Source organism: Hirundo rustica, chromosome 1, assembly GCF_015227805.2.
Source record: "Hirundo rustica isolate bHirRus1 chromosome 1, bHirRus1.pri.v3, whole genome shotgun sequence".
Lineage (NCBI taxonomy): Eukaryota > Metazoa > Chordata > Aves > Passeriformes > Hirundinidae > Hirundo > Hirundo rustica.
This window is the reverse complement of record NC_053450.1, coordinates 24,232,505-24,258,473: the sequence shown is the minus strand read 5'-3', so window position 1 is coordinate 24,258,473 and position 25,969 is coordinate 24,232,505.

Genomic DNA, 25,969 nt, shown 5'->3' with positions numbered 1-25,969 from the left:
AACATATTGAGTGGTGCATTTTGAGACAGAATGAGTTTAGTCAGTCTACCTAACTTAGCTGGACTTCACCGTATGCTGATCTGAAGGCCAGTATCTATCACCCCCACTTTATGATGTGCATTACTGCCAGCATAACAAGGCAGGCAAAAGGGAGGAAATGTGTTTTAACCACGGAGTGAGAGATGTTTTCCCGATTTATTAATTGTTGTGCTGCATCCAATATATTTTTCTACAAGAAAAGCCACACACTCTTCTTTCTTTTTAAAATAAAAAATTTGTTCCATTGTTTCTGTTGTTCCAGGAAAGTGTAAATACATTGTACCCTACTATTTTATGTTTTAAAAAGGTGACCTATACTTTCCATTTCAAATGCGGTTTCTTTAATGAAAATATTGTAATGTCAGTCCATGCAAAGCAAATGCATATTAATATGCGTTTACATCTGTCTCATATTAATATTCATGCCTGAATCCACATCCCTACACAAAGCCAATTTTCTGACCATCTGTGTGATGGCTGGTGGATGCAATGAATAAATTTTATTTGTGAGGGGAGTGATAAATCATGTATCTTCCCTTTTTCACCCACAATCTCTCCTCTTAGGTGCTAAAATGTTTTCATTGTGGTAAAGAACTGTTAAGAAACAAAACTGATTAACCCCTTAGTACATCAAGTAGCTTTATGTGTCTGGTGAAAGTCCTCAAAAATCGTGCAAGACACAATATGACTGAGAAAGTGGAAATGCAGTTTTAGGAGGTTTAATTACTTATGTTCTTGAATTATTCCTGTATCGGAATCACACTCAGAATTGTAGTAGAGATCAATTTTCTCATACTGATGTTGAGTAGTACCTTAGTCTGCACTTGCAGGGGGCTTATCTTTGGAGTTAAATACTATTCAAAGACAATTGCAACCAGAACTTCAGCAGAAACTGTTTCACATGGGTTAGTGTTAAGTAACTGGGTGGTTATCAGCCAAAAAAACCTGATTGCTAAAGCCCCAGCTCTACACCAGCTTCTGAGTTTCCAGAATACAAACTGACTCTGACTTCCTCTGTTAAAACAAGTTTGCTTCTAAATTCCCGAAGGATAAATTTTGACCCTGGTCACACCAATGTCCACCCAGAGTAACTTTTCTGGTAGTGAGAACAGCTTTTTACCCGAGGATTATTCTCAGACAGTTTAAAGTGTAAATGTATGACAACTGCACAAAGCCAAGTGCAATAACACTCAGTTGCAGAGTGTAAATTAAAAAAGAATAAACTCTCAGCTAAGCTTGGGAACCAGGCAGCTGCAAGCCTGGGAAGGCAATTAAAAAGTCTGGTGTCCCAGAGCTCTCTGGCCCTCCAACACTTTTTGGTTGGTTGGTTGGCTGGTTGGCTTTTTGAATGAGACCCCTAAACATACACATTTGCTCTTACTCAGAAGAACTAAGTCTGAACAGGCTCATTCCTGTGTCCTGCCTAAGCACTGCTGTAATTTAGTAGGATGGCACAAAGGGTGCCATGGTTTCCTCTCCCTTGGGCAGACAGACCACACCTGACACAGAGAAGCAGCAGCCCTGGGCATATACACTGGAAAAAATGCTGGAGTAAGTAGTGCCAACACCAGTCACCTTAGGCATGGTTAAAGTGTTTGCTTGAATAGTAAGAGATGTGTGTTTTAAGTCTTTTTCCAGTCTACAGTGCTCAAACCATGGCTGCTCACAGCCCAAGGGAATTCCCTCTCCTTCAGGCTGCTAACTAGTCTTCACCTTTTTCTTTTGAATCTGCTCCTCTGAAGGACGTATATGCATACACAAATTTCAAATCAAAACGTTTTTTTCCAGTACTAGAGTAAATTGTTTCCTCTTACATTCTACAGTGAAGTCAGCTAACTGAATTTATGGTGACACTATTTGGCCTGAGATAAGAAATTCTTTCCTTATTGATGGACTGCACATTTTTGTAAATAAAGGTTATGGCACCAGCAAAAAGGGGAAGGGTTTGGGGTTTTTTTTTTACTGCTTCTAATGTAGGTCAAATCATGTCAGCAACAAATAACCTACTTCTACCTTGACAATCCAACCGTAGGTAGTTTGAAGATTATTGTGTACTGAACTGGAATCTGAAAGAGGAATTGTGAATGAGCTTCACACTTCATCAGCATAATTGGCAAGAAATTATTTGTAGTTCAAATAAAAACATACAATTGCTAAAAAAATAAGCTCAAATGGTACTCAAATGGAAAATAAGCAAGATTGTCAGTCAATCACAATTTCCAAGAAATCAGGTTTGTGAGGAAGTGCTGGCTGAAAATGTATTTATGTCTAATATTCTTTTGTCTTAGTAAATTGTGTTCTATCTACAGCATATCATAATGGAAAAATTGGGCATTTCTAGAGACTGCAAAATCCAGAGGTTTGAATCTTTATTCCTTCATTCCTTTTCATGAGAGAGACAGGACAAAGAAGAAGGTGGCAACTTTCATCACGACCTTGCCACTCTGGGCCAGTAGTGGCCCTGAAAGTTATTGCTGTTCTCATGGGCGTCAAGGGACCTATGAGAAATGAGCTAAATTTCATCAAAGTTCCCAGTGGAAAGCATCTGTATTACAGATACTGCTAGGAACTAATTGGTTTCCATGACTAATGAAATTCATATGGAAATATTGATCAAAACACTCCCCTTAGGTTTGTGTTGAAAGCATGTAAAATAAAGATATTTAATATAAATATATCTAATATTTTATATTGATCCCTAATAAGTTTTAAACGTAAAAATCGAATGGATAGATGTATATGAGCAACCTGGTCTAGTTGAACATGTCGCTGCTCATTGCTGGGATGCTGGACTAGGTGACCTTTAAAGGTCTCTTCCAACCCAAATTATACTATGGTTCTAGGATCTTTTACCCACTTGGTAAAACAAAAATCTTTTCAAAACTGGTTTTCTCTTCTCTTATTAGTTTACTTAATCACTATATCTGCTGAGACCCATGGAAAATCCCTTATTCACAGAAACAGCAAGGTAATAAAACTCCTGATGTTCAAAAGGGCTATTCACATGCCAGAAGATATGAATGTTTATAGATGCTTTATTAGGCTGTGACCTGAATTGTTATTGTCACTTTTAAGATTGCAACTGGCCAGCATAAAAGCTGTGTGTGCACAAAGGGTGCAGAATGAGCCATCAGAGGGAGCAAAAAATAAACATGGCTTGCCTAGTTTTCTGTAGCTTCCCATTTCACATCCTCCACACATTTTAACTAATGGGATGATCAGCCAGAAATTTTAAAAAGGCAGAAATCAATTCTGCAATCAGAGGGCTCCCCAAATCAAGCCTAAAGGGGAATTTTCAAAGTCCCTGCAGATCCACTGTAATTGTGCTGAAAACAGATAAAAGCTACAGAACTGCCATGGGAAAAGCCCCAGGTACCGACATACTCGCAGACATCCCAAGCATGCATTCAGTTCCAAATGCCCTCTCTTTAGTTACCCTGACATTCTTTTTCCACAGACCTCCCCCGACAAAAAAAAAAAAAAAAAAAAAAAACCACGCAGACAAACAACAACAAAAATTGGGAGTAGCCTTGTATAGTCTAAGCTTCAAAAGATCATTTGTGTCTAAACATTAATAAAAGAATTATTTGCAGGTTTCCAGGAATGCCAAAACAGGATGGGTTTTTCCCCTCACGCTTTGGGCAAAAGGTATATGTACACTGTTATTCCTCCAGGACCCTCTCAACAATTCCAGTACCTCTCTGTGAGACTAATTAGAAGAGAAACAGAGAGGAAGCTGGTGTTAGATCAGAAATTCAAGCCTGAGTCAGAGAGCTCGATTTCTTCATTCCCATTCTTAGTGCAAAAGTGGGACAAAGCAGGCAGTAAAGCCCTGCTTATGCTCCAAACGCTGTGTTTGTGTCTCCTTTGTGCCAGAGCACACAGCAGTGCTCACAGAGGCCACGTGCTGAAATTCCCACCACATGGAAAGCCAGCTGGAGAGAGTTGGTGGCTGCAGAGCCTGGCTGAGCCCCTCTTGGTCAGTGTGGTCAAGCAGCACCTCTGACCCATGGTCAGTTCCCAGCACTGGACAGTGACTCCAGCCTGCAGCCATAGAAGAAAGAAAGGAGTATGCAATAGTAAAATAGTTCCTCTCAGACCAATTGCATTTCTTTACAGTCTTTCTCCTCCCCAGCATCCTTGTGGGCTGTTAGAGTCACCCTGGAGAATGAATTTTCATTCTAAAAAAGCCTCTGGTGGATAATGTGCATATAACTCTTCCCAGAGAAGCTGCTGCAATACTTGCAGCAATAATATCCATCCTGAAGGCTGAAATCACTGACAAGTGGAGCTAGGTGCTCTCTTTTGGCATGAGCTGCCCATCAACCCAACGCCACTCTCTCCTGTCCAGTGTGATCAGTGTCTGGGAAGATGCCCTCGGGTCTGTGAAGACAGTTGAGAAGTTTGGAAGTCAGCTGAGATGCCAGGACAAACTGCTGATTTAATTGACGCATTGCAAGTAAACTAAGCTTATTGTGGAAAGGAGATTTTAAAGAGCAGACGGGAATTTCTGGGTTCCCACCAAATTGATGCTGCATGAGTGCACAGAGAGACCCTTTAAGGGGAAGATACCTTCAAGGGAAAACTCTCATTGCTTTTTCTAGGTTTTGAATCCAGTCTTTGCTACGGCTTCACAGGTAGAAATCTGAAATAATTCCCCTGTAAGTCTCCAGTACAGGATGCACTTTTGTGAGATAATGTTTTAACAGCAAATTTTATGGCAAAGAACTTGGAATACACTACTTCATCTACAGAAAAATTTTCATGGAGTTTATCTGAGTACCAGCAAATTTCTGCCAGAAAATCTTTTCCAGCAGCAGAATAAAATTTCTGGTCAAGCTGGAAAAGGGATGTTGGTTCTGCATTTGTAATGGGGACGCTAAGAACTGTGCAAAACTCCAGCTCCCAGACCTGCTCTGTCTGGCTCAAAAAAAAAAAAAAAAAAAAAAAAAAAAAAAAAAAAAAAAAAAAAAAAAAAAAAAAAAAAGCAGCACTTAAAAGAGCCTTAGAGCGGAAATTTTCAGAAGTGTCTCTGGGAATTGAGAGCCTCTGCTTGCCTCTCTGAAGATGCTTCAATCTCTGTTAAAAAGCTGAATATTCAGAAATGTGAAATACTCCTTGAACTGGCACAGGAGGCATAGCCGCGTGGTCAAGGCTCTCAGCCAGTAACCCGGCAGCACACATGGATGAAGGTAAGCTTCTTCCAGGCAGGTACAGTGCCCTGAACACCTTTCCCAGCTACATACATATATCTCTACTTTTCCCAAAAGAAAAACACTTGAAGTTTTTGTTGCTTCCAGAACAGAACAGTAAGCTCCTTTCATCTGCAGAGGTCTTTCAGGCCAAGAAAGACAACCAAGGAGCTCAAAGACACGGGTTTCCCTTCTCATCTCCTGTTCCACCAGGAGATTCTTCCCCTTGGCATGCTTGCATCTTCTTTCCTTCATGCTCTTTTCCATTCTGTGATTCTTCTTGCTGTTTGATGTTTCCATCAGCACTAACACAGGGTAGGTGAAGAGTAAGCATCGCCACTTCCCCTGTGCTGTCACTGGCCAGGCCTGCCGCAGGAAGGAGCCCTCTGGCATCCTGACCCTCTGCCACAGCTCTCTCCATCTCCAAGGGCCCAGAGCTGAGCAGCACCCCCATCCACCCTGCCCCAGCTATTCCCCTCAGCCTTGGCTAATGCTGTTCTCTGAGGCACAGTGTCTCTATGCTGTACTCTCAGGCACAGTGTCTCTCCTGTTTATCACATAGGTACAAAGAATCTGAAGGAAGAGTGATGGTAAAATGTTGCTGCAATGTAGAAATCATTGGTGTTAAACTAGAACTTTTTCCTGAAGAGATACCAGGATATAGGATTGACCTTGTTCCCACTGCTAAGGTAGGCAAATGTTAGGTCAGCACTCCTTCTCTAGTTGAACAGTGGTCAGGAAACATACAGGCTGGTGAACTTTTTTAAACAGGCAAAATTTAACTGCTAAAAAAGTAATTTTGTCTTGGTTTTGAAAGACAGTTGTCTGCCAAGGAAAGCTAAAGCCCCCCCTTGGAATGGAAAATGAAAACCCCCTTCCCTCCAAATTATTATAATTTTGCAATTAGGGGCTTTCAGGCAAAGATATGGGAATAGGAGTAACAGTTCTTTGCTAGGAATATTAAAAAAAAAAAAAAAAAAAAAAAAAAAAAAAGGAAAATACAAATGTAGTAGTACAAAACAAAAACAAAACCAAAACAAACAAAACATAAGCAAGAAAGCAAACAAAAAATCTTGGAAAACCCTGACAGAGTCAGGGATATGACCTGGCACCCTGTTGGTCAGGGTGCTGGAAGCAGTCCAAATAAATCCTCCTGGAGTAACAGATGTGGTTCTGTGGAGTAGAGATGGTCCTGTAGAAAGTCCAGTGGTGATGAGATGGGTCCAGTCTTCCTCCAGGAATCCAGTGGAAAAACAGGATCCCTTGTGTCCTTCAGTCCCAGTTTTTATCTAGCTAGGAACAGCTGGCTCCTCCCACACTGTGTGGAGCATCTCACAATGGGATGATGGAATGTGTCATGTCATTGGTGGGCCCTAATGGCCCATTATCAGAAGATGTCCCCCTGGAGGATGGAGGGGTGGTGAAAGAGATAAGAAACACTGCCCCACCTGGATTTAATGGCTGGGCCATTATCAGAAGGCATCCACCTCCCTCCCCCCGGAAGGGTGAGAGAAGGATAAAACATCTCCCAAAAAACAGCTTTCAACAGATGAAATAGAATACACATTTTTAGGTTACATAATCCAATACACATTTTAAATGGAGAAAAGGGTGAACATTGATAATGCTTGTCTATCCATGCACAGTGTTTAAAGTCCTCCTCTATCAGAAATTCTGAATTCTCAAAATGTTCATCTTGCCTCAGCCTATTTTTTTTCTTACAAACTATTGCCAGTTTTCTCTTCCACCTCCTCACCACAGGGGCTCTGCATGTGAGGGAACTCTGCCATCAGTCCAGTTTATTTGACTGTCCTTAGTGCTATGTCAATTCTGAAAGCAGGCAGAAGTTTTCAGAAAGTGTTACCATCAGAAAATGTAGAAAAACAGTTAATGCAGATGACAGAACTCAAAAGTCTTTCAAAACTGCCTTCTTACCTGCAGGGAGATACCGAGCCTTTGTACCCAACTATGGTCTCTGCAAGATTTCTGATTTTTTAAATAAAATGTTTCTATTCTTGCTCAAACAAACTCTTCATAATTTCCCAAAAGTGGGAAACGCTCAGAGTCCCTCTTTCTATTCTGCAAATAGTTATTTTTAGTTACTTATTTTTCCAGATCATGGAATTTCTCAAAGATGGCAAACAGAGCAAATCTGACCAACTAATTAACCCCTCTCTGTTTCACCATAAGTCACAGTTTCTACGGCATAAAACGCATGTCTCTGTACAGGGAATTGAATTTGTCAATGCTGCATTAAATTTACGGAGACAGTTTGGAGAATCATAAGCTCTTAAAACTCTAAGCTCCCTGTAGTTTCACTCACTTGCTGGACCAATGCCAAACTATGAGCCAGCAAAAAAACCTAGTTTGTAGTTACTGCATTTCCAGATGATTATCTAAATGAAGCCAAATCAGCAAAGTAAAGCCTAATTTTTAATTCAAAAGCAGAAAAGTCTGATTTGAGAAGGGCTGGGTTGTTCTTAGCAAGAGTCTGGAAGTAAAGTCTTTAATTTAGATGTTCCTCGGATCACTTCACTATTTGCAAAATGATATTAGTAAGAATAAGTTCTAGAATGAGAACACTTCATTTTTTTTAGTCAGTATAAATGATCTCCTTAGTACCCTGCTTCTGACAGATCTTGGGTTTTCAGCTAACCAGCACCAAAACCTGTCTCACTGACAATGAGCAAGAACGTCCTGAATAATCGCAGGAACTCATTTATCATTAAAATGTCATATCTCAAAATCAGCTGTCATATCACTTGGCATGAAGAAATAATTGTATTATATTTAACCCCTCAATAACTCAGCTACCTAAGTCATTTTCAAATTATATGTTCCCTTCTCCTAGGCTTTCATTAGACTGACAAATATCTGTGTCACTGTGAGCTACAAGTTCCTTGGAACAAGCAGTCTTCCTTGCAATGTTATTGCCAGCTGATGGCAGAAGCAGGATGAGTGATTTGTTTGCTTTGTGCGGCTGGCTTTCATTGTCCTGAATTCGACACCAACATTTTGCTAATCCTGCATTTAAATCTACGGACACTAATGCGCCCTTTTTTGGATCTCCTCACTGAGGTATCAAAGGCTTAGAAGGGCTAACAATAATTTCTCCATCTGTAGGGTTCAAAAAAACCTGAGGATTAAAACCTTTGCAGTGGATAGGTTGCAAATTATGTATTTCTCCCGACATTACTATGAGTAATTCTGCTTTACTTGGAGTGCTATGATCCAAAGTCAGAAAAAGATTAAAGAATTAATTTCCTTCTTGATTCATTATTGCATGTTTTGTTCCTTTTTTCTTATGCTTCTACTCTGTTTATGTACTAAAAATGTTTTATTCATAGATCCTTACATAATTTTCCATGACCACGGCAAAAGACACATTCAAATGCCTTGATGCTTCAAATAAGCATCTCATTTATGGTTTAGGATCACACAGATCATAACTGCACTGTGTTCTTTTATTCTGATGGTATGACACCAAAACAATTTCATGTACAAATTCAAATTTTGCAGCATAATAGTCACTTTCCTGTTACAAAATATCCAGATGGAAGACTGGGCTGGTTGCTCTATACAGCTCTTTTTGAGAATGACTTTTGCCCAGAGTTTTTCACTTTTCTATCTTTCATATCCACAAAGTTAAAAGACAGAACTGGGAGGGATGGAGGAGAAAATTCTGGAAACCTACACCAAAATTTTCAAGGGATTGTAATACCTCTCATTGACAGCTTTTTCGATGCCAATTTTGATCAATATAAAAGTTATTTGTGCCTGGATAAGGATTTCCAGTGCAGTTGGAATGGCACTGAATTCTTCCAAAGCACTCCTGCAAATGTACAGTCATAGCATGCAATAAACCCTCTAATTAGTTCCAGTACAACATTTCACTCTCTCTTCCAGTTTACTGGTAAAGTTAAGGGATGCTGTGTGCTTGTGTTGAATACATTAAACACTTGGTTCTGATCAGATTCTATGCACATTTCACTGAGGAAAATACATCTGCTCCATCAGTGGTATAAAATGACTATTTCCTCAGGGGTGTGTAAAGTGTATATAAATCTCTGCATCTGCCTGAGATTTGCATAGGTGCTGGAACATAGGTCACTTGTGCACTTGGTTTTCTCTGTGATCTGGGAGTAATGCTGGTTAGCGTTACTCAATGCTGCAGTGAGATCACAGACATTTTTTGCTTACTTGTGTAAAGCTTTATTCTGTTAGGCATAAGGCTCTGTGCTGCATTCCTGCTTTTTACATATTTAGAATTAAAAGCTTCCTTTGTATGATTTTGGTGTTCATGCACCCAATTAGTTTCATGTTTTATGTTAAATTATTAATTCACATATTTTGTCCATCAATGACTCATAACTAGTCTGTATGTTGAAAATATTTATCACAGATAAGCACCCTTTTGTATAGCCTATTGTCTCGCATTAACTCCCTTTTTTCTCAAGGAATTCCCCCTGCAGCAATCCCCACTGTAAGCCATTAGCTGTGCACATCTGCCCACTCTAATGACCACTGTAGTGTACACATACCTGACTGCCATCTAATTTAGACATCACCCATAGGACACTAATACTAATGTCTCCTGGGCCAGCTAAGTCCTGGATTATTGACTAGCTACAGTTATCACTCCATTTGGTCTTTGGAGGTGAACCAAGTGCACCTGAGGTCATAAACAGGTCAAATGATTATACAGCTTGTGAAGGATTCAAGTATTTCTGTTACCCTAACAAGAACCAAAAATATACTTTCTAATTTATTTTGACAAGGGATCCAATTCCTTTGCCTTTATGCAATGGCCCCTTTGTGTAGCAATGAAAATGCAGCCAACTAGGCATAAAATTCTTTTTTCCGTATGAGCTGCAAGTTAAACAAATTGATTCCATTTAAAATTAACAGGGAAAAAAGAAAGAAAATTGGTGGCATCAAATATCCAATAATCAATCTTTTATTTTATAAAGAAAAGAAAACAGATGAAGTCAGGGCTTCTATTTCTAATTAAAGTAGCAAATAGAAATGTGATAAACAATGAGGGTTATGATTGCTGCCTATAAATATGTTGTGGGGAGGTAAATACACAGAGGAAAAAGAGCTATTTAAGCTAAAGGAAAATGGTGGCATGAGACCAAATGGGTATAAATTGCTCCTGAATACATAAGATTGGATTGAGAAGAACATTTTGGGCCATTGGAAGAAAGGGTTCCTGATCAGTCCTCTAATTAATATTAGAGTGGGGGAAAAATACATAAGTGGGGTAAATTGAGCCTTATTGAATAAATTCTATAACCTGTTTGCATCTGAGAGCAAGGGATGGCATATGGTAATCAAGGATTTCCCATTCAGTCTAAAACTGCGTTTGCACACTGGGCCAAACTCAGATCTGTTACAAGAAGCACATCTCAAGCAGTATTTGTACCACTGCACATTTTTACATTGAAAGCAAATTCGCTTCTCTCTAGAAAAGGAAGTGTTGTAATGCATTAATTGGGTTTATATTTGTAATGTTCTTTTCTATCTGTCCCTGCCCAGCAGTGCACAACCCCTCACTGAGATGTAACCTAATGCTGTTTCCTCCTACTGAACACTGGTTGGGCGAGGCCTCTGGGCCCTGCCCCCTGGGGGAAAAAGCCACGGCAGGGGAGGGGCCACCACTCTCTGGCATCGGCAGTCCATTGGATTGGGTCTCAAAGCTGAGCAGGACATAAGAATAAAAGCAGAAATATCCCACCGAAGTCAGAGAGTCAAGACTCTTCCTTTACCTTTGGCGGCCATCTAGTCTTGTGGTGAAGGCTACAACTGGCGCCTAAACTGGGGCTTGAAGCCACAAAAGGTTCCCAAAAAGCTGGAAGAACCACTCAGAGAGCACGTGGCTGAAGAAACCCACGCAGAGACAGACCCGTCAGGCTTGGCGTTCGCTGTGGAGTCTCCAGATACAGGACTCTACAGGCCACAGCTGCAGTTTTCTTCCTTGGACTCAAAAATCCCATCGGAGTGCTGCAAAAAAGCTCATGACCGGCAAGCTGCCTAGGGACGGCCACATGCTCATGGAAAGATGACCCTAGGATAAGAGACTGAAAACTCTTTATGCACCAAAGAGGGGTCTCTAGGTAAAAGGAGTGGTTGGGAAAGAAAGGAAAGAATCGCTGGAATTTTGGTGAGTATTACTTTCGGTTTTCTAAGGGAAAAGGGTTTTTTCTCTGTCGGGGAAGGTTTTGCTTCAGAGTGAACCTCCAAAGTGCTTTAGAGATAGCACGCTTATTTCGGCAGCCTTGGGGGGGGTGGAACCCCTTTTGGCTTTTTTTCTCTCCAGAAAGTTTCTTTTCTTTTCAGTTTCTCGGTCACAATAGGGAGAACACAGAAACCCAAAATCAGAGCCAAAAATGGGTGCAAGATTGTCTGTTCCCCACAAAAGAGTCTATTATTACATTTTATATACCTTGAATAATGATGAGACCCATTTTTCAAAGAAACAGCTGAAAAAATTAACCCTGTGGTTATTTTCTCAGTTTCCACACTTATCACTAGAGCAAATAAGCTCCCCAGAATTCTGGGAGGCTATAACAAAAAAAATAGTTGAATCTAGCTTCTCAAACAATAAAGAAGATGCAAATTTTGCCTTTTGTAGCTTAAAAATTAAGTTTGCGTTGCAAAAGCAAAATAAAAAGGAAAAAAGGCCTGTTCTTTGTGAATTTTCCCCAGCTTGTTCCTTTGCAGGCAGTCCGAGTGCTCAAAACTCCCATCTCAGCAGTCCCTGGGTGGGGCAGTTACAAGATGGAGGGTATTCCTTTGTCCAAAATGGCCGAAGCCATGTGCTCCTGAGCCATGAGGAGCCCTTTGTCTACCCCTCGTTCACTTTGGTGCTGCCCCCGGCACTGCCCTCTCCTCTGACTCTGTCCCCTACCCTCAAACCTCCGCCCTGAGACTCCTCCCCGTGTGACTCAAGCCTCCAGCCCCTCCCTGCCCCTGGTTCCCATGGTTTCCCCGCCCACAGTCCTGGTTCCCGTGTCCCGGGGCGGGGGGGATCGGGACGTGGGGCGGCGGCGTCCCCTCAGCGCAGCGTTTCGCACGGGTGTGCAGGGGCCGGGCCCGCTGGCCCCCAGCACCGCTGTCAGCCGGGGCGGACTGTCCTCAGTGCACCCCGACCGCACGGCACCACTGGGCTGGGCTTCATGGGCCGCACAGGGGTGCCCAGGGTCTGCGGCGATGTCGGGGGGGAGCCAGGAACTCGGAAGCAGGGAGCGATCCCGACTTTTCTGCCATTCAATTAGCAACCCAGCCTGATAAGTCTTTCCAACCTTACAGTAAAATAAAGCAGCTTCCATCAGAACTTTCAGTAATATTTGTGGAGCAGTTAACCCGAGCTATCGAGTTACAGGTTAAGAATGAAGGAGCCCAGGAACAGGTCCTGGAGGAGATGGCTCTGGCCGATGCAAACGAACAGTGCAAGGCAGCTATCCTCAGCCTGTCCGTAGAACCAGCTCCCGCTTTACATGAAGATTCCCTTCATAAAAGCTCATCAAAACCACAATTCCAGAGTCAAGCCACCACAAAAAGCTGCTGCAAACACCGTGCTTCCTGTACCTATACCACGGCCACTGCCCAAGAGAGGAACAAAGTGTCTCCTGTGCGATCAGGCTGGACCTGGGGTATCTCAATGCCCTTTGAAGAAGCCATTTCTGGACTTTCGGGACAATGGGGGCGGGAGGTCTCAAAGGTCTAAAGGGAATTTTTCAAAGAAACTAGAAAATGTAAATGTCAAACTAAATAATCCTGCTTTAACCAGTTCTGCCTTTCAGCAAAAGTCACCAGATGTGATAGTAAAGGATCCAGTGACCAGAGAAACAAAAAATCCTCATGATCAGGTCACCTGGGGTCGTGGGTATGCCTATGTGTCCACTCTCCCAGATCTCAAGTGGGTGCCAGCTGAGTGGGTGAAACCTTTCATCCCCAAAACTGCAAAGCCACCTGCAGAGGCCCCACAAGTGGCCAGTGCTGCCTGGAGGAGGAGAAAGCGCCAAACCTTCTCCTTCTAATTATCATTATTCCTTGACAGTGTCTTTCTAAACAGTTTGCACTAAAGGTCATCTTTCTTTTGTAACTTTAAAGGTACTAAAGGTCCAAACTCTGAGCATCTCCCACAAACCGAGCCTTCCTCCTTCTTAATTTAATAAGAAAAGGGGAAATGTTGTAATGTATTAATTGGGTTTATATTTGTAATGTTCTATCTGTCCCTGCCCAGCAGTGCACTTCCCCCTCACTGAGATGTAACCTAATCCTGTTTCCTCCCACTTATCACTGATGGGGTGATGCCTCTGGGTCTCGCCTCTGGGCCCTGCCCCCTGGGGGAAAAAGCCACAGCAGGGGAGGGGCCAGCACTCTCTGGCATCGGCTCTCCATTGGATAGGGTCTCAAAGCTGAGCAAGACATAAGAATAAAAGCAGAAATATCCAACCGAAGTCAGAGAGTCAAGACTGTACCTTCGGCAGCTGTCCAGTCTTGTGGGGAAGGCTACAAGGAAGAAACCACCTTCTTCCCAAACCAAACAGACAAACTGGAGTTAATACCAGTTTTGAATCTGGCCCACTGTGGAACAGATTCAAATGTTCAGGTTTGTAGTTGAAGCTGTCCAAAACAGAACATTTTGGGGTAAATACTGAGTTGTAGCAAGTAAATGTGGGAGAACAGAAAATTCTGGGGTTTCTCCTCTGGATACTTATGTGCATGCTGGCCCACAGAAAAGACTGACATAGTGAGGACCACATTAGAGTGCAGCCTGGATTTTGACAGCTATAGATTTATGAGAGAATATAAAATATGTGCTTAAGAAACAATTTATTTTTGTACTAAAAAAAATGAGGTAGTTGGACACACAAACAAATGTGAGTTCTCATGCAAATCAGCAAATCTACTCAAGAGCTGAGTGTGCTTGATCCTAGACATCTCAAACCTCATTGCCTTCAATGTGAGCTTGGCACTTACAAACAATGTTTGTAAATGGATCCATGCCAAGATGCCTGCATTAAAAAAATGCCTGTTGTATTATAACATTTTGATAACAAAGTATAAAGTAAAAGAAAAGTAATGTACCAGTTTTTCTGTCTGTTCATTTTTGCATCGGGGTAAGAAGCAGGTTTTCTTCAACCAACTTTCTACAAAAACCTGTACTACAGCAAAAAAAAAAAAAAAAAAAAGTCAATGCTACCAAACCAGGTGCTTTCCTTTTAAATTGTTCTACTTTCACCTAACGTTATCAGCTACTGTATGGAGCATTCTGTAAAATCCAGGGAAAGGATAGTCATTTATAGACATCTCTTTCTTAGGTGTTTTTCATGAAAAGCCATCAGTGATCTGCCCCTCACCTGCCTTTGGTGCTGGGTGAAAGCTGGTGACTGCTGAATTATTGGAACGAGAGGGGATGGACGAAGCATCTGTTCTTGGGAGAGCTGGCTGAGACATGGTGAGACATCCAGGAGCTGCTCCAAATGGGAACCTCCCTTGTTCTCATCACACAGAGCAAGTATCACAATAAATGGGGAGTGACGAGACTTAAAAAAAAAAAAAAAAAAAAAAAAAAAAAAAAAAAAAAAAAAAAAAAAAAAAAAAAAAAGAAGATGAAGAGGACTAATATTCTTACAAACAGCAGCAGCATCCCTAGAGTACCACTGCAGCTCAGAGAACTGTTGTTCTGGGAATTGCTTTGCTATTAGTACTAAAAATTAAGCAGTCTCACTAGATGCAGCTAACAGTTTTTAAACTGTCAAAGTGTTTCATATACAGTATCTCTGTTTCCCAATTCCATTTCCTCATTAACAAAGCCAGAAAAAAATTACTACATTAATTAGTTCTCCTTCAGCTTTTTTTTTTTTCCTTCTAATTACACTGGATCCCCTCCCCTTGCCTGTATATATAAAAAAATGTCACCACCTGCAGGGGAGAGATATGTGCAAGCCTTGGCTGAAGGATCAGGACCAGTGTTGGAGCAAGCACTGATTCATTTTTTCTCTTACACAACAGAGCACCAGAGATTGAAACCTATCCCTTGAACACAGGAACACCAATTGACCCGATGCAATGGTTCACCATCCCTAACAATTTGCACTGGTTTTGGCTGGGGTACAGTTAATTTTCTCAATAGTGGCTGGTGTGGGGCAATGCTTTGGATAGGTGATGAAAAGCATTGACTGCACAGAGATGTTTTAGCTATGGCACAGTGGGGCTTACACAGAGGCAGGGCCTTTTCTGCTTCTCGCCCCACCTCACCAGTGAGGAGCGTCGGGACGCACAAGGAGCTGGGAGGGGATACAGCTGGGACAGCTGTCTCTAACTGACCGGAGAAAAATTCCAAACCATTTGGAATCATGCTCAGCAATAAAACTGGGTACGGGTGGATGTTGGTGGAAGCTGATGTTGCTCTTGGCACCAACCAGTTTGTGGTGAGAAATAGTCTACTTTTGCATCGTTTGTTGTTGGAGTCCAGGGCATTCCTTTGGTTGCCCTGGAGGGTCAGGGACCTGGGCAGGGGGGTCTGGGACCCCAACCCAGAGCCCAGAGAGACACTGGCTTTGATCTCAGTCCATGGGAAAAACTTCCTACACTGAGAGAAGGTTTACAGGCCACAAGAGTGTGAAAAATAGTATTTTAACTTATCATAGGGTGAAAAAATAGTAATTTTAGATTCCTAGCATTGAAGTGAATGGGGACAAGATGGAGAATCTGGGGCGTTGCCTCCTTCTTCTTCTCCTTCTCCTTCCCTCACTCCATTGCTGCATTGACGTGGCACAAAGTAGTTAGGCACAAAGTAGTCATCTTTACTTTGACCCAATCCTCATTGGGTCAAAGTAAAGATGACCTTTTTAGTAATAGTGATAGACGTTGGTGAGAAATAGTAAATAAGAAATACGTAGTAATTAGTATAAAAGATAAGGACGACCCAGCTCGGGGGGAGACGTGAGGAATCCCTGCAGCTGCGAACATCTTGTCGGATTCCGAGAAAATTGTAAGATAAGAAATAATAAACGAAGTATGCAACATTGAAAAATCTAAACCTGAGAACTCCGTCTCTTCCTTCGGCTTGGCTCAGAGCTGTGCAGGGGAGAAAAGGACCCTGAAACCACCTGAAAAACGGGGAAAGCCCCCGACAGTTTGTGTTTCTTGGCAGTGGGGGGGAGAGAGAGAGGGAGAGGTACCTTCCTCTTTGTTGTTTTCTACATCCTTTGTTTTATTGTGGGTGCAGTTGTGGTGGGGTGGTGTTAAATAGGATTAAACTGCCTTTGTCTCAATCTACAAGTTTTCTCACTTCACCTTTCCAATTCTCCCCTACATCCGACAGGGTGGGGAGTGAGCAAGCAGCTGTGTCACTTTGCTGTCTACTGTGGTTAACCACAGAACCATCCCAGGGCTTTGCTCTTTGCTGGTGCCCTGCTTTCTCTCCCAGCCGTGCTCTGCTACTGCTGAGTGCAACAGCCTCAGCAATGCAAACCATTACAGGGAAAACACTGGAAGCTCCAGCAGCTCCTGCTTTCCCACCCAGCTGCAGCAGCAGGTGTGCATGGGCTGGTCACACACTTACCAGCACATTTACTGCACTCAGGCTCCAGGTTTGTTAAGGCTTTTGTTAACATCAAGGTGAAATAAGGATAATACCCCTTCATCAGTGTTTTCCTGGGTATTATCTTCTTTTCTTCTCCTCAACCACAAAAATACTGTTCTCCAGACACTACTTTGTCACTCAGCATTTTACAAGGGAAGAGAGATGGAAGAAATTGTTACTATTTTACAATTATTTTTACAATATAGTAAGCACATGCAAGGTGAAAGGCTGAGCAATGACAGCAGTACAGATGCAGCTGCCGCCTGCATCTCACATCCCTTTTTCAGCCTGTCCTCACACAGCCTACTGGTTTGACTTTCAAAAAAATCCCTCTTAAAAAACCTCTCCCTTGCCAAGAAAAGAAAGCTTGTTCACACTGCACAATGCTGAATTTAATTTGATTCCACCAGCATGAGAGGTTTGCTGCACTGCACAGACACCTGTGCGATGAACCAGCCTCCTCTGTCTCGCTGACACGTACACACAACGTGCACCTGCAAACCCCCAGCTTTCCTTTCAGGAAGAAATGTATAGCATTGAAATGTAGGCATCTTCCAGAATTTTTAGAAATTGCTCAAATCCAAAAAGTGAATGGGTAGATGCCCGGGTAGAAAAGTCTTTGGTGCTATTTCATTGTTAGTCTGATTCTTAAGAGGGACAACACGAGCTCCAGTTTGCATTAACTGGGTAAATGCAAGATCTTAACAAGAGTGATGTCTGTGCATTCAAAACTGGATTTCTTGCAAACCACAGTCACTGAGGCCAGCCAGGCACTGGATGCTTTGTTGACTGTTTAATTGATTCAGCCACTCTTTATCTGGTAACTAAATCAGGAGTAGTTCCACGTTATTAGTTCTCTAAGCATCCTGTTAACTTCTCTGCTTTGCTGTCCTGTGAGTGCTCAGCCCTCCATTCCACTCAAAAATTAAATATCTGGAGAGCAGACAAATTGTGTGGACTGGCAGAGGATCCAGGGACCACAGCAGGAGTGCTCTCTGCCATCTCCATTTGCACATGAGGGCATGTCTTTCCTCAGCATGCACGGGGGTGTGCCCGACAGCAGCCCCCCTTCATGAGCAGATGCAAGATGAGGCTTTTGCTCAGTCCCCCATTGCTGCTGGGAAAGCACAGACAGCCCTGTTTAAGCCCTTGCCTCCAGATCTGCCATCTTCCCCTGTCCTTGCTCCTGCCTGCTGGGGCCTCTTGCTGTGGGAAAAGGGAGAGGAAAGGAGAAGGGTCACAAAGGACATCCTCAGGGAACGAGACAACCCTGCTAGCGTGCCTCAGCCTGAGCTGAGCTCTCCTTCCCATCCCATGCCTGGGCAGTCAGTAGTCATTCACTTCCACTCACTGTACACATCTTCTGCTGCCCTGCCTCTGGCTATGGTTAGCCAAGTTCTCATTCTTTAGGCAAAAGATGTGACAGAATGCATTAGATTTCAATAGAAAAGCCTCTTGACGGAGTTTGTTGTGAAACTTTTTAAAGTTTTTGGATGAAGAGTCATGCGACCGAAAAAATGACCTCTTATAGCACAGAATATCCTCAGTTTACAATCAGCTTTGGAAATACTTTTTAGATCTAAGCTTAAAAACTGCAGACCTTTCAAGAAAGATACGTGGTTTATTTTATTTATTGTTTATGTCCCAGTTTAATTCAAACAGGGCATTACAACCATACTGCTGCTTTGATATGCTAAGTACCTGTCAGCTCAGCAGTGCAAAATGGTTTAAAGAAGCATTCTTATATACATAACAATACGTTAGTAGTATTTAGTTCAATCAACTGCAAAAACTAAGTCTAAGATTGCAATACTATTAGATTCATAAATCTGCATCTGTCACACTCTAAATTCCAGTTCAGTGTGTTGAAGTCTGCACAATAAGGAATTTATAAGACCCAAAACCAGAATATTTTACTCTTAGACTTTTGATATCATAAGGAAGGCAACCAATTTAATAAATGTGCTAGAGTTTATTCTTTCTTGTAAAAAGAAAAATCTAGAGTACCCTGAAATTAGTTTCATCATCCAGAACTTTCAGTGTAACCAAAAGCAGAATGTACCTAGTTCTGCATGTTACCTTGTCTCATGACTGATGATTTTTTAGTGTTTTTGTACTGTTCTGGTTTGCAAACATCCAAGTTTAATTTTTTTTTTTTTTTTTTCAAAATAAATTTGAATAACACAATTGTTGAACTTTCTTTTCCCATTACTGTTGCTGATATCTGCACTCCACCAAAAGAAACAAGTTTCGTCAAGGAGAGAGGAGCAGAAAGTTAATTTTCTTTTTCTCCACAAAAGTAACAACAATATTTATGAACAGGAGAAGATTGCTGGGAACTAAAACCCTGACTTCCTTCCCTGGTGTGAGAACTACAAAACTCTTTAGCTATAATTAATGGGAGATCTAGGTCAGAGCTTGTAGTGATGACAACAGTTTAGTGAATAATAAGGGAATGAGCTTATGAAGTACAGAAGTATTTCTTAGAATGTACTTCCCAAGCTGCACACACCACATTTTATAAACAGCTGATCTAAGTGAGAATGCTTCAGGAAATGTTGCCTTTTTGAGGACAAGAACACCAGCTATCTTCACACTACCTCACACTCTGTCTTTGTTCAACATCTTTACACCTTCACCATGCAATTTAGCTTTCCTCTGTCTCACCAAGCACTTTCCTGAAATTATCTACATTCACATCACTTGCCATTCTCAATAATCCAGTCCCCAAGGTCCAAATAGCTGCATGTGGCTCAGATCCTGTCCACAAGTGTTTTCCATCCAACCTATCATATCCTTCCTAGACAAGACAGAGATGGAAGTTCAAGTAGCAAACAATATCCAAACAGTAAGAATTTTCTCTCTTCTGTTTCCTACTGGGTCAGGTAATGTTTGAGAGGTAAAAGATTTCTCTGGTGTCTAGACTATCCTAAAGCATGGTAACAACCAAAGAGACAGATTGGTGTAAAGATACATAACCTATTCATTCCCTTAATGGTTTTAGATATTGACATTTTGTCATACATATAAGGTATTTTTAACAAAGAAATAAATATTAATAATGTTTCTGCACAACAAAGTTCCTGTTTCATCTGCATTTAAGTCAGTTGTTGCAGTTTTGTTCTCCTTTGGACAAGGGAGTCACTAACACAATTTTTTTTATTGCTTGTCTGTGAACCAGGATGGAAAACAGTAGCTCAAAGAGATTAACTTCTGGTTTTGGTTACAAAATCCTGAAATAGGCCAGGATTACAAAGCAACCTATGGGCTGTTTTTTATTTTAGTTAATAACACCCTAACACAATTTTGTTCAGACCTATTGGTGTAGAATATCCACTTTTTTCCACCCTTGTTTTGTTTTTCCACCTCCTAACCCTCAGCTATGATAACTCCACCTTACAGCTGGTGTATCATTAAAACACAACTCCGTCATTCCAAGTGTATTTCCCATTCCAAACAGATGCTTCTAGTTTCAGTGATTTGACTATTAAGATCATATTGAATGGCTGTATTGCTCCTTCTCATTTTCCTTTTAGTCACAAGGAGTGCTTGGAAAAGCTGGACAATCCTAAATAATTTTGACAGCCAAATCCCCCACCTACATCACTGCTTATCTATTTTGCATTTAAACTCAGCAAAGCTTCCAAAATCACATTTTAATGATTCCCATTACCTTAATAAAAACCCTTCCTTTCTGTAACTTTGTGAGGTCTCTGAGGCCTTCAGAAATGAAGACTGAAATTTAATTTGCTTTATTTCTCTAGTAAAAATGCAAGGGCCACATTTTGAATTGTTCACGCTTTTTCCCCTTTAATTTTTTCCCATTTCTCTTTAATTTCTGCTTCCTTTTCTCCTTTCAAAATCAAATCATACAAGATTCAGGTTATGTGAGTAGTCAAATCGATTGCACTCACATCAGCTTTATTTTATTAGAGAAAACAGGTAATAGTACCCAGGTTCTTTCCCTCATCACTTCTTTTATGCATGACCTAATCAGGACTCATCACATGCACCAGAGCTACTGTCTAAGGGCTGTACCAGCTGTACCAGCTAATAACAAATATCTCTGCAGTCACAGTCTCCTGTTTGGTGTTCATGCTCAGGAGACAAGAAATGGATGAATTCTACATTGCTCCAGTTAGAGCAAGGTGGGATCTGTTAATTAGCACTTGTTCTGATAGACAGTGTTGAAGTCTCCCAGGCTTAGATCTAGAATGGTGTCACTACCAGTTTTTCCAAAAAGTTATGTTGTGCTTAGCTTCATTCTTCTAACTCCTGGTCACTGACAACCTTCCAATTACTAGTCTCTCCTGCAGCACTGTGCCACTCAGTAAGCTGTCTCTCCTCCCAGCTTTTCCCTCACTGACAATTTTCAGCCCATCACCATCATACATCTATCTCTCTGAACAAATCTACTTCTCTCTTGAATCCATCTGTGAATCCTGCTAACAGTACTCACAGAAAAATATTATATAGCAATAAACTTTGTAATCTTAACTAGTTCTTGATATGTACAAAAGCTTACAATACATCAGTCCCATCTGCACTGTGCAGATGCCTAGACCACTCAACACTTACTTTCCAGCCAGACTATAACCTTTTTCATTCCTGGCTTTCTCATTTTATTTCTTGCCTTTGTAATACTTCACTTCTGGTCTCCTGTATATGATGTATTTTTTATAACTCTTGCAGATACCACCTTTGTGCAGCAGCTAAACTTGTTTCTCAAAATCACCCTGATCTGCAATTGAAACGTTTATTTTCACAGCAAAATTTAGTCACTCCAAAGTGTTTTCAAGTCTCCAGCTTCAGAACTACAATAAAAACCCCTGTAATATCTGTTTTCTTCAACACTGTTACCTGAAAGTCTGCAAGTCTAAAATTACTTTGAATTCACTCATACTTAATGTCCTACAAATACCTGTAAAATTATTCCAGGTGCTGTCTGCAGAAAAAAATCTGCAGAGTGGCACCATTTATGAAGCTCTGTTTACTGATTCAGCAAGTGCAGTAAGTGTTCATATTCTTACTTCCTACACTGAAATAAATTAATAGATTCACTCTCAGCTCCACCGCTTTAACACAAATCACAAAGCCTGACCTGAGTATGTAGCATCTCAGGAGAATCTACAACACTGAAAAAAAACAGAAGATGAGCTGGCTTTTCTCCAAGAGGAAAGCTAAGTGCCAAAAGAACAGGCAATATTACCAGTATTAACATGTTTATCGCTGCGCCTTTTTTTTTTTTTTTTTTTTTTCCCCTCTGCTCTGCCCAGGGTCTGCTGAATGTAGCTAGGGAAAAGCTGCTGCATAGAATCAGGTCTGACTCCATGATCTACTTCTCCACTTCTAGTTCCAGTACTGTTTAAAAGACACTTTGGGCCACTCAGATTTTATATTTGCTGGCCTAAAATCTAAAGGAACATCTGCTCTTTAAGGACAACCCCCACACAGAGAAGCCTCCTTAGGCATGGCAGACATCCATAATCCTGCAGACATTGGAAACAAAAAGCATGGCAAAACTAATTAGAAGCCACTCTGGTCCAACTCCTCAGTAGAAGAGGTTGGATGTCTCTAGAGCACAGCCTCTGCTGACTGACAGAGCAAGCCATGCTACACTTACTGAAAATTATGTGAATAAAACAATTTACTAATTTGTTTTACTTAGTTCTGTATCATCAAAAAGTACTATTATACTTCTCTTTTACTCAAAAACCATGTTCACAGCTTCTGAAAATGTGCTCTTATTTCATCCTCACACAGAAGTTTTACTCATGATGTAATAAAGAAAGCAGAGACTTTTGAAGATTCTGTAATGGTTTGGAAAAGGAACCTTAGTATTTAAAATTCTAATTATGACATTAGATAACTTAAGACCATTCCAGAAGTCCTATTATTACCTATTGTGCACACAGCATAAAACTGGATTTCAGCTTAAAAGCAAAACCATCAAATGCAGATAAAAAAAGGACTGCCTGTGAGAGTGGCACTATAAATATACTTTTAATCGTAAACATCATGGTAGCAATAAGACTTGAAACAATAAGCCAGTCTGTCAGCCATCCAGCCCCTCTTTTCTCCTGGACATCCCAGCAGGAGTACTAGTTTGGCAACTCTGGTGAGTATGACTTAGCAGGCAATGACATAAGGTGATATAATATTCATGGGTGTGACAACAATAAGTTTCAGTCATCCAGAACATGGATTTGAACAAATCTGCAAAGTCCATTGTAATCCTTAAATTCTCTAAGTCACCTACACCCCCACCCACTTTTAACACAAGCACGTAGTTTCACCACCTAAACTTAGATTAACACCATATACCCGATGGAAAGAAACAAGCTCTTCAAGGGGGTGACATCTAAGGAAGACATGAGTTATACCAAGTCACAAGAAGAAGCATTTAAACTTTAAATGCTGTACTCTGGCCTAAGTTGTAACTGTTCAATAAAAGCTCTCACAAAGTGTAGACTACCTTTGGTGATTTGTACCCTGTGTTGTTGCTCAGTGAAGTCAGTGGGGAAATTCTGCATCCATTAAAGGCAATAAAATTTCCCTACAGCACCAACAGCCTTTCACTTGGTTAGCTCTGAAACAGTTCATGCCTGGAAAGTTATCCAGCCCTAAAATCTGAAAACTAGGGCTCGAGACAGAAGCCACGTATGCATTATTACAGCATAGAATTCAATAAAACAGCTGGAGAACACATATTTGCAAATATTTTTTCCAGATAATAATAGAAAATCCTTACAAGTGATTCCAAACTTTTTCATGTTTAAATGGTATAAATCTGAAGTAACTCCACTGGAATTCATGGAGTTCCAGGGCTCTAAAATCTGTATCAGTGATCAGAGACTCAAATTTATTCATTTTTGGCATATGTACCAACTTTTCTTTATGTATCTGACTAAACCACTAGGTGTAATTTAACAAAGAGAATAAGAATTATTTGAATTTATAGGCTAAATGATTGCACGTCCTGCAAAGTACTTCTAGCAGGTGCACTTTCATCTAAAGCAGATTCAGCTGGGGCATCATTGCTAAGATTGTTGGCACCTGGCTCTTTGTCGCATAATCTAGCAAGAGTTATGGCAAAAGAACAAATCGGTTTTGGAGCAGATAATGTGCATTAGACTCTGGGTATGTGTAAACCCAACACATCCAGCTGCATTCTAGGCATTAAAGAGTTATATATACCCACTGGAAGTCTACCATGGTTCTGGCAGAAGTTCAAGGATCTCTGAACTTATATAACCCCCAGAAGACTTGTTTAATAACCGAAGTCGATGAAAAAAGTCTTTCTTTTTTTTTTTTTTTTTCTTATATAACAATGCTTCTGTAAGCAATGAAACTAAATTTTCACTCTGAAAACCCTAAATTACCTTCCAAAGACAAAATTTTCAGAAAAGCCACACTGGAACAATCTTGGGGGAAAAAAAATTGGTCTAAAAGGCAAAACAGAAAGTTAATGAGTTAAACAAAGAGAAAAATACATAGTCATGGGTATAATATTGATAGCAGACAGACACGAATGAAATACAAAACAATACAATAGGTAATTTTTGCATCCAATAATTAATAAATACTTTATTGGTATAAACTGTCCATTCACAGTACATCAATTGAAACGAACACATTCTGTGCTGAAAACTCATGACACTTTCAATATTCTCTTTATTTCACACAAGTTAGAAGAACTAATGCAGCGCAGGTTCTGATAATAATTACTCTCCTTTGTCTTTGTATTATTCAGAGACTCAAGTGGCTTTGAGAGCAGAATCAGCCTTTGTTGTTAAATGGTAAATCTGCATAACAGGCACTACACACCTGAGACAGAGACAGATTAATTTCACAAGATACCTCCACAACTATAATAACTGAAGCACTGTTTTGTAGCAGATCTCACCAATCTCTTACTCAAACATCCTGGGGAGCCTTGGGGGCCTGGAAGTGGCCACCTGCAGGGATCTAAGTGGATTCAGCTCCTTTGAGTTCAAAGTGTTCACTGCTTCTTTCTTCTGGATCTTTAGACTTTGTTCCCATTTTTGTTTTTGAGGCTCGCTTTAGTGTTGATTTTATTCTCTCAGTGGTTACACTACTTTCTCTGTCTTTCTAGGGACATTTTCCCCCAATTTCCTGTTCTGTTCCTTGTGTCACATAGACAGCCCATGGCAGCACCTATGCTTGACTTTGCAAGAGAAAAGTTCTCAAGAAAAATGTTATCACTCTAATTGCAACCCATGTCAGCCACCATGTTTGTTCCACCTTCCTTGAAGGGACATTTATTCCTTTAATAAATGAGACTTTTATCAGCATCAAGGCCTGGCATGGCAGGTGTCTATGGCATTTAAAGCTTACTGGGAAGTGCCCACTGATGCAGCCAACACTTCTTGGTGGCCAAGACAGAGGCATTTAAGACTCCAGCAACTGTGAGTGACTGACCAGCCAAAGAAAACCATACCATGGATATTTGTCCTTCTTCCAATTCATTCCAGTATCTACCACTGTGATATACTACTGCTAAGGCCATTCTGGCTGCTTCCATAGCATGTCTCATAGTTATTGAAAATCCATGTGTTCTAATATTTCTTTTACAGCAAACAATTTCATATCAGTTGCATTTGGGGTTATATTTTGATGCTGGGTACAGTATTTAATGACTAATCAAGCAGAAAACACAGGTGGTTTAGACAAAAAAAGCACTCAATAACAGCTACGTTGGAGTCAGTAAACACAGTTTGATTGGAAATGTCATTAATTAAATCAGATTCACACGTTGTTCTGAAACACACACATCTTTTTCACACACATTCTTTTCATACATGAGCTAATGCTGTTTTCTTATACTTCTGCAGAGTGATCTTAAAATGACACACCAGGCAACCATTTAACTGAGAACTTGATCCTGGATAAAAGTGAATAATTTCCATGAAGCCTGTGCTTGCCACTCTTTATCCATAGCTGAATCCAACACAATCCTTCTGATCTCAGTGGGGAGGACAATCTCCATCTCGGCGCATCTGCTGCAAGTGCTGTTTGCAACCAAGAACAAGAGATTTAGGTTCGTGTTTTTGTTCTTACTTTCTATCCTTTGAGTACTTTCAATAACTTTAGATCTTTTCATTTGTGGATTGATTTT